At 49.9% G+C, this 9970-nt stretch overlaps 1 non-coding gene across 1 annotated transcript; it reads left to right on the forward strand.

Annotated features, from left to right (window-relative positions):
* Positions 1-2641: 2641 nt before the first annotated feature.
* On the forward strand, positions 2642-2828 carry LOC117068097. The gene has a single exon (XR_004430964.1).
* Positions 2829-9970: the final 7142 nt, after the last annotated feature.

Here is a 9970-nt window from a genome sequence, read left to right on the forward strand (position 1 = left end):
GATGCTTTTCTCTATCTCAACCGCCAAGATGCTTCTTTCCTCTTACACTAGTCCTCCTCAGCACAGACCCTTCACGGGTGTCAGGCTGGGGGACGATCAGGTCTTTCTCTTCCCACGAGGCCATATTTCAGACTATCACATGGGGAGAAACCTTGGACAATACCTAGCTTTCCTAGGCAGAGGTCCCTGCGACCTTTGGCAGTGTGCGTATCCCTGGGTACTTAAGATTAAGAGAATGGTGATGACTTTTAACCAGCATACTGCCTTCAGGCACTTGTTTAACAAAGCACACTCTGCACAGCCCAAAATCCTTTAAACCTTGAGTCACCACAGCACGTAGCTCTTGCAAGGACAAGGTTGGGGGTAGGGTCACAGACTAACAGCATCTCAAATACAGAACAAAATGGAGTCTCTTATGTCTAATTCTTTCTATACAGACACAGTAACAGTCTGATCTTTCTCTTCCCCACAGCACGATCCTTATTTTATTTTATTTTTTTCAGACGGAATTTCCCTCTTGTTGCCTAGGCTGGAGTGCAATGGTATGATCTCAGCTCACCACAACCTCCACCTCCCCAGTTCAAGCAATTCTCCTGCCTCAGCCTCCTGAGTAGCTGGAATTACAGGCATGCACCACCATGCCCGCCTAATTTTTTGTATTTTTAGTAGAGACGGGGTTTCTCCATGTTGGTCAGGCTGGTCTTGAACTCCCTACCTCAGGTGATCCGCCCACCTTGACCTCCCAAAGTGCTGGGATTACAGTCGTGAGCCACTGTGCCCGGCCACAGTGATGCGATCTTGGCTCACTGCAACCTCCCCCTCCTGGCTTCAAGCAATTCTCCTGCCTCAGCCCCCCAAGTAGCTGGGATTACAGGTGCGCACCACCATGCCTGGCTAATTTTGTATTTTTAGTACAGATGGGGTTTCACCAGGTTGGTCAGGTTAGTTTCTAACTCCTGTTGGTCATGCTGGTTTTGAACTCCCTGACCTCAAGTGATTCATCTGCCTCGGCCTCCCAAAGTGTACCCGGCTGTTTTTTTTTTTTAATGGTTTTCTTGGTGATATGTTAAACAAGGCATGGATTATTCATGTCTGCCCTTTTTAGACCATGTAGGGTAGCTTACTGACGTTGCCATGGCATTTGTAAACTGTTATGGCGCTGGTGGGCGTGTAGCAGTGAAGACAACCAGTGGTCACTCTCATAGCCATCTTGGTTTTGGTGGGTTTTGGTCGTCTTCTTTACTGCACCCTGTTGGATCAGCAAGGTCTTTATGACCTGTATGACCTAGGAATGCAGCCCAATAGGTCTCAGTCTTATTTTACCCAGCCCCTATTCAAGATGGAGTTGCTCTGGTTCAAACAGGACACAAGGTTCAGCAATTCTTCCTTGGTTGTGAGATTAGACTCAGAGCAAGATTCCTGTTCCTTGCCTCCTCTGCCCACAGACACTGAACTGTCGGGAATCGACCAGGTCTTTTGGAGCAATAGGCTTTCCAGGAGTCGTCCCAATAGGCCAGGACAGCCTGCATCTTCACGTAGCCCCTCTGCTCTTAAGCTCTCTCCTTCCTGCCACCTAGGGTGGTGGAAAGGGCATTGGGTTTGGAGCAGAAATGACTTAGGTGTGAACCCAGCTCTGCCACTTCCTGACCGGCTGTGCTTGGGAAAGTAACCAAGTAATGCCGAAGCGCCCGTTTTCTCATCCGCAAGACAAGAGTGGTCTTTGCACTTAATTCAGAGGGTTGCATGAGGAGTAGACAGATAATGCTTTCACGGCTCCAGACACCCAGCGGGCTTTCAAGAAATGGGATGTTCCTTCTGATTCCCTCCCTCCAGGACCCTCTCCTTTGGCCCAGTCTCTAGTCCCCATTAATTACATCCCGTGGGCTGCGACCCCTTTAAGTCCGCCTTGGAGGACCCATATCCAAAGTCCGGGCGACCCTCTAGCTGCTGTCTCTATGGTAAATCCTCACTTCCGGCCGGAAGTTGCTGGCGGAGCTACTTCCGCCCAGAGGAGTAGGAAGCAACCGGAGACATGTGCTTTGTCCTGTTGGAGGGGAAACCCGCTCTCGCCTCCTGGTGGTCGCCTACTCGCGGCCCGCAGGATGACTCAGGGCAGCCCTGGCCACAGTTCCGCCGCCACCGGCCCTAGCCTGCGGAGTTGGGCCCGCCCCGGGACGATAACAGAGCTCTGCCGGTGAGCTGGAGGCACTGACCGGGTGACCAGAGACCCAGAGACCAGAGCCCCTCCACGGCGCCCGGGACTTCAGGGACGGCTCCTCCCATCGCAACTAGGGCTTGGACGGGAGGCGACAAAAGAGAACTTGGTCGGCACACAGCCACCGAAATTGGAATGAGGAGCTGTAGGGAGGCCCCGTAGCTAGCAGAAAAGCATTGGAGTCCCTGGCTGGGTTAGCCCAGGTTTCTAGGAGTGTGGTAAGCATCGAATGACTTTTGTCCCTTTAAGGCACATTATGTTACGTTTTCCCCAAGGTTTCAACAGAAACTGAGAAATATCCCCCGACGATTGGCTGGAAACATGCAGCAACCACTATTTTCCTGCTCCTCGTTGATGAGAGCATTGGAAGTGACGTCAGCGGGGGATCCAGGTATGTCAAGCATGGAGACAAAGTGTTCAGGGCAGATGGTCTCGGGAAAGGCTCCTGTGTTGTTGAACCTGCCAAGTTGTGGGTGCAGCATCGTACCAGGCAGCCCAACCCTGACCTAAAGTAAATTCTCGGGAGAAGTCTTTCCTGGGTTTTGAATTTGCAGTAACAGGTGTGAGCATTCTAGCAGCAGTTTGATGATCATGTATGATACTGCAAACAGGACCTACATTTAAAGAAAATGGTTGTAGTTAGTATCAGAGAGCACTTGCTTTTCAAAATTTCATAATGTTACTGTCATGTCTTTCATTCAATAAACATTTGTTGATACGTTGACCTGATATGTTAAATGTTAGGGATACAGCGATGAAAAAAACAGTCATGGCCCTTGTTCTCTGGAAGCCACAGCCCAGTTAGGGAGACAAGGTTAAATGATCACACTTAAGAGGGCATAATTCAGCCAGGCGCAGTGGCTCATACCTGTAATGCCAGCACTTCGGGAGGCCGAGGCGGGCAGATCCCCTGAGGTCAGGAGTTCGAGACCAGCCTGGCCAACATGATGAAATCCTGTCTCTACTAAAAATACAAAAAATTAGCTGGGCATGGTGGTGAGTGCCTGTAATCCCATCTACTTAAGAGGCTGAGGCAGGAGAATCGCTTGAACCCAGGAGGTGGAGAGGTTGCAGTGAGGCGAGATCACGCCACTGCACTCCAGCCTGGGCAACAAGAGCAAAACTCCAAAAAAAAAAAAGAGGGCATAATCCAGGCCAGGCGCCATGGCTAACACCTGTAATCCCAACACTTTGGGAGGCCGAAGTGGGTGGATCATCTGAGGTCAGGACTTCAAGACCAGCCTGGACAACATGAAATTAGCCAGGTGTAGTGGCATATGCCTGTAATTCCAAGAGGGTGAGGCAGGAGAATCGCTTGAACTAGGGAGGTGGAGGCTCCAGTGAGTCGAGATCGCACCACTGTATTGCAGCCTGGGTGACAGAGTGAGCCTCCATCTCAAAAAAAAAAAAAAGAGGGCATAATTCAAGTCAAGGTGAGTGCTCTGAAGGAAGGCAACATAAGAACATATATGCCAAGGATCTGGCGGGTGTGGTGACTCATGCCTGTAGCTTTGGGAGGCCAGGGTGCACTTTGGGAGGCCAAGGTGGGAGGATCACTTGAGGTCAGGAGTTCAAGACCAGCCTGGGCAATGTAGTAAGACCTCGTCTTTATTTTTTTAATTATTATTATTTTTTTAAAAAAAAGATCCCAATGAAGACTAGAAGGCTTTTCTGAGGATGAAACCCTTGAGCTGGAATCTGAAGGATGGGTAGAAGTTTGTTGGACCCAGTGCCCCAGCAAGTACAGCTGGTGAAGGAACTGAAAGGCCTGTGTAGCCCAGGAAGCAAAGTGGAGAATGGTGGGAAATGAAGCTAAAAAGATGGGGAGCTGGGCGCGGTGGCTCACACCTGTAATCACAGCACTTTGGGAGGCTGAGTCTGGAAGATTGCTTGAACCAAGGAGATCAAGATCAGCCTGGGTGACACAACAAGACCTTGTCTCTCTGAAAAATCAAAAAAGTAAGCTGGGTGTGGTGACACATGCCTGTGATCCCAGCTATTTGGGAGGCTGAGGTGGGGGCTCGAAACTGCAGTGAGCCATGATGGTGCCACTGCACTCCATCCTGGGTGACAGAGTGAGACCCTGTCTCAAAAAAAAAAAGACACGGGGAAGGCCAGGCCACATAGGCCCTTGCGGCTCAGGTAAGGATGTTGGTCTTTGTCCTAAGAATAATGGGATACCATTATGGGATTTTTGTGGGGTTTTTTTTTTTTTTTTTTTTGAGACGGAGTCTTGCTCTGTCTCCCAGGTTGGTGTGCAGTGGTGTGATCTTGGCCCGCTGCAACCTCTGCCTCCTGGGTTCAAGCGATTGTCCTGCCTCAGTCTCCCAAATAGCTGAGATTATAGGCGCATGCCACCATGCCTGGCTAATTTTTGTATTTTTAGTAGAGACAGTGTTGCACCACATTGGCCAGGCTGGTCTCAGACTCCTGACCTCTGGTGATCCACCTACCTTGGCCTCCCACAGTGCTGGGATTACAGGCTTGAACCACAGCACCCGACCCCATTGTGGGTTTTATGTAAGAGGATGATACAGACAAATCTGTAATTGCAAAAGATGATTGTGTGCAGAACATAGGTGATGTGCTGTCCAGCAGAACTTTCTGCAGTGATGGAAATGGTCTATCTGACCAGTTTATGCTATCCAGAGCAGCCACAATCCACATGTAGCTGTTGAGCATTTGGTGATTGTGAGTCCAGATTTTTTATTTTAACTTCACTGTAAATAGTCACATGTGGCTAGTGGCTGCTGTGTTGGTCTACAGTGCATTAGAGGGAGCAGTGCCACCTTTCTGGGAGTCATGGCACACAGATCCCTTTTGCATTTCCTGCTCTTCCTCCCATCTTGGATGAGGGTTGAGATTACGCTTTTGGGAGAACCTTCATGTTGATTTCTCCTGGGGGTCTCCAACAGAGACAATAGCTGTTTATGTAATCTTTTTTTTTTTTTTTTAAGAAGGAGTCTTACTCTGTTGCCCAGGCTGAGTGCAGTGGTGTGATCTCAGTTCACTGCAACCTCCGCCTCGTTCAAGCGATTCTCCTGCCTCAGCCTCCCAAATAGCTGGGATTGCAGGCACGTGCCACCATGCATGGCTAATTTTTGTATTTTTAGTAGAGACGGGGTTTCGCCATGTTGGCCAGGCTGGTCTTGAACTCCTGACTTGAGGTGCTCTACCTGCCTTGGCCTCCCAAAGTGCTGGGATTACAGGCCTGAGCCACTGCACCTGGCCTGTTTATGGAATGTAATGCTGATTTTCTCGGCTGTAGTTTAGCCTGCTCCTTCATGAAACAGCGTCTTCCTACTGTCTTTGCCTGTTTTTTGTTAGCACACAGATTGAGAAGTGACATCATCAGTGCCACTAAGTACCTAAAGGGGTCAGAACATTGAGTCATACACCTTGGAAGGAGTATAAAGAAAAGTATGGTCCCAGGTGTTAGAGGCTTAGAACCTAGCGATGTCAGTAAGCACTATGGAGCAACAGGAAAGAGCGTTTTCTGTTGGACGCTGCAGGGGATGGGACTGTCTCAGGGAAGTAAAGGCTGTTTCCAGCTGCTGAAATGTGACAAAAGTCAGGAAGCAAAGAAGGATGTGGGGAGCTCCCTAGTGAGAGCTGTACTGGGTAACGTGACTGGAAAAAGGGGACGAAAAGTAACATTGGAATATATAGGTTGATGCCAGGTTTTAGGGGTCTTGAATGTCAAAGTTCAAGTGGTTTTTTTTTAACAAGCAGGTTTCTAAGGGCGACGTGGTGGTGTACAGATGACAGCCTGGAGAAAGATGAGTTAGGAAGTCCCTGTGATGTCTTTGAGTAGGCGGTGACCAGCCCTTGGCTCAGTGGTACCTATAGACTTGGAAGACTGAGGGGTGGATGGGGGCCCAGTCCCCACAGGGCAGAATCCCAGGGTACGTCCCATGTTTTTCTAGGTGGAGGGTGGATTTTAGATTTTAGAGAGTATTTTGTGGTGCTCACAGTTTTAAATATTCAGACTTGGTAAAGTAGAATAAAAACTGATGCATATACTTTTCTTTGCAGGTCAGTTTCTGGAAGACTTGTGTGTGTAGTGAATGAATATCTGGTTTTGTCTCTGCTGGGCCTGTGTGCCTGGAAAGGAATCATTTTGGCCTAGGATCATCCAGGTTTGTTTGGTTTAGTTCTTGACCACATATTTTTTGAATGGTGACTGCTGAAGACCCTGTTGTGTATGGCTATAAATAGACTCAGACGCCAAGGTGACAGCACATACTCTGCGGTTCCCGTGCCACCGGCCATGTGTCTGAGTGTGTAGCCTCTAACCATCTAAAGGAACTTGGGCTGCAGAGGGGAGGCCTGGTCCCATGGGAAGTTTTGGGAGCACAGCAGCAGCTGTGCACAACCCAGCAAGTGCCTTCTCAGCACTTAGAAGTGGAGGCCACCATGTTGTTGACATGTGTAGCTCCCAGCTCCCCGCCGGCCTGCCGAACCTGGGGCAGGTCCCTCCCTGTTTCTTCCTCCATTACTTCTTCAGTAAGATGGGGACAGTGAAGATGGCCATGCCTCCCACCATATTGGTGCTTTTTTTTCTTTTTTTTTTTTAATAAGGGACAGAGTCTCACTATGTTGCCCAGGCTGGTGTCAAGTTCTTGGCCTCAAGCAGTTTTCTTGCCTCAGCCTTCCAAAATGCTGGGATGACGGGCTGCACTGGCCCAGATGAGCACATCTGATGGTTGAATGAGCAGATCCTATAGCGCACTCAGGAGAGGGCTGGGGGCGTTGGGCGGGGGCCTGGGAGCACTTTAGACATGGTAGCTATGTTGTTGTCACTTCTCTGACTTTCAAAGCATTTTTTTTTTTTTTTTTGAGACGGAGTTTCGCTCTTGTGGCCCAGACTGGAGTGCAGTGGCGCGACCTCGGCTCACCGCAACCTCCGCCTCCCAGGTTCAAGTGATTCCCCTGCCTCACTCAGCCTCCAGAGTAGCTGAAATTACAGGCACTCACCACGACGCCCGGCTAATTGTTTGTATTTTTAGTAGAGACGGGGTTTCACCATGTTGGCCAGGCTGGTCTCGAACTCCTGACCTCAGGTGATCCACCCCCCCCCCCCGGCCTCCCAAAGTGCTGGGATTGACAGGTATGAGCCACCGTACCTGGCTCAAAGCACTTTCAGCTGTGAAATTCCCTGGGGTGCTGCTGTAGAGGAAGGTTTGGGGTCTTGACCGGTGCCATTTGCCACAGGAAGATGCCTTCCTGCTCCCAGGGCAGGAGAGCCGAGGTAAGACTTCACTGCAGGCTGCTGTTTTTGTTCGCTTGTTTTTTGAGACAGAGTCTTGCTCTGTCACCCAGGCTGGAGTGCAGTGGCGCCATCTCAGCTCACTGCAAGCTCCGCCTCCCGGGTTCACACCATTCTCCTGCCTCAGCCTCCCGAGTAGCTGGGACTACAGGCACCCGCCACCACGCCTGGCTAATTTTTTGTATTTTTAGTAGAGACGGGGTTTCACCATGTTAGCCAGGATGGTCTCGATCTCCTGACCTCGTGATCCGCCTGCCTCGGCCTCCCAAAGTGCTGGGATTACAGGCGTGAGCCACCGCGCCCGGCCGGATGTTGTATTTTTACCTCCTTGTTTGCACGATTTGGGCCACTCACAAGAGTGTATACCCCACAATGAACAGTTGTATATATATATACCCCGCAATGAACAGTTACCTACGTTCTCCCCTGCATGCTTGTCTTTAGAGGAAGGACATGTATTGCCCAAAGTAATACATTGTGTTAAGATGTGATATATACGTTTCTGGAATAAACCACTTTGATGCCCAGTTACTGACTCATTCTTCTGTGTGGTGTCTTTCCTGTATGCAGAAGGCCGGCTTCCCCACAGGGACTGGGGTTGCCTTGTCTGTCTTTGGAACATGCGTCTCTGCAAGCAGCTGCTGCCCATGTGCACAGTTCCTCGAGGAGTTGGTTCAATCTTGGTTTGGGAGTTTGATTGGAAGAATTAGATCCTAGGCCCCCCTGAGCAGTAGCATCTTATTTATAGTGTGGAAAATGGACAGAGCTGTTGATACTTAGGAGAGCTTTCCTCATTATCACCCCAAGGAGGGTGCCTGAGTCCCCAGGAGGTCATTGTTGGTCTGCGACCTCTTAAGGCAGAAGTCTGTCAGTAACGGGGAAATCAGGACAGGATGAGTGAGTGTCGCGAGGGAGTGACAGGAGCTGAGGCTGCACCTTCCCAGGAATCCTCCACCTTCAGGGTGCCGCCTTGTCTCTGCTTGAAGTGTCTGCAAAAACACTGCCTAAAAGTGGCTCCTTAACAATGAACCTGGCCGGGCGCGGTGGCTCAAGCCTGTAATCCCAGCACTTTGGGAGGCCGAGACGGGCGGATCACGAGGTCAGGAGATCGAGACCATCCTGGCTAACACGGTGAAACCCCGTCTCTATTAAAAATACAAAAAACTAGCCGGGCGAGGTGGCGGGCGCCTGTAGTCCCAGCTACTCGGGAGGCTGAGGCAGGAGAATGGCGTAAAACCCGGGAGGCGGAGCTTGCAGTGAGCTGAGATCCGGCCACTGCACTCCAGCCCGGGCGAAAGAGCAAGACTCCGTCTCAAAAAAAAAAAAAAAAAAAAAAAAAAAAAAAAAAAAACAATGAACCTGCTCGCCTTTTCTCTGTCACTAGACCCCAAGACAATAAATATCCTTCATTGGCTGGGCACAGCCAATTGGGATTACTGGCTCGCACCTGTAATCCCAGCACTTTAGGAGGCCGAGGCGGGCGGTCAGGAGTTCGAGACCAGCCTGACCAACATGGTGAAACCCCATCTGTACTAAAAATACCAAAATCAACCGGGTGTCGGTGCAGGCACCTGTAATCCCAGCTGCTTGGGAGGCTGAAACCAGAAGGAGGTTTTGGTGAGCCAAGGTCACACCCTGCACTCCAGCATAGAAAACAGATCAATACCCTGTCCCCCCGCCCCAACAAAAATTAAATAGCCTACACTAATTCTCCTACATGGTAATGGACGCGAGTGACTGGCATGCTGGACATCTTTTTGGGTGATGGGAGGGAGGTCTAGACTCCATGGGTGGAGGCCTAGGAAGGTTTTATGTGACTGTCGGGAACATTCCCTGGCCCTGGTTGCCTCCTGTTGTCATTCAGTTCCAGCTGCTTGTAGTGAGTTTTTTTTTTTTTTTTCAAATAGAGACGAGGTCTCACTGTGTTACCCAGACTGGTCTTGAACTCCTGGGCTCAGGTGACCCTCCTACTTCAGCCTCCCAAAGTGTTGGGATTACAGGCATGAGCCACCATGCCTATCTACAGATGGTGCTTTCAGTGTTGGCAATGAATAATTAAATATTTGTTAAAGAAGTTGTATTTACGGTTAAAAATCACTGTGAGGCCGGGCGCGGTGGCTCACACCTGTAATCCCAGCACTTTGGGCCAAGGCAAGGCGGGTCACCTGAGGTCAAGAATTTGAGACCGGCCTGGCCAACATGATGAAACCCTGTCTCTACTGAAAATACAAAAATTAGCCGGGCATGGTGGTGTGTGCCTATAATCTCAGCTACTCGGGAGGCTCAGGCAGGAGAATCGCTTGAACCTGGGAGGCAGAGGTTGCAGTGAGCCAAGATAGTGCCACTACGCTCCAGCCTAGGTGTTAGAGCGAGACTCCATCTCAAAAAAAAAAAAGTCACTGTGGGACACAAGCCTTGTATCAGAAACGGTATAGAAATTGAACTAAAGAATAGTTACAGCAAGTCAAGATTTTTAATTTCTCTCT

The sequence above is a fragment of the Trachypithecus francoisi genome, unplaced genomic scaffold, assembly GCF_009764315.1.
Source record: "Trachypithecus francoisi isolate TF-2019V2 unplaced genomic scaffold, Tfra_2.0 Lachesis_group20, whole genome shotgun sequence".
Lineage (NCBI taxonomy): Eukaryota > Metazoa > Chordata > Mammalia > Primates > Cercopithecidae > Trachypithecus > Trachypithecus francoisi.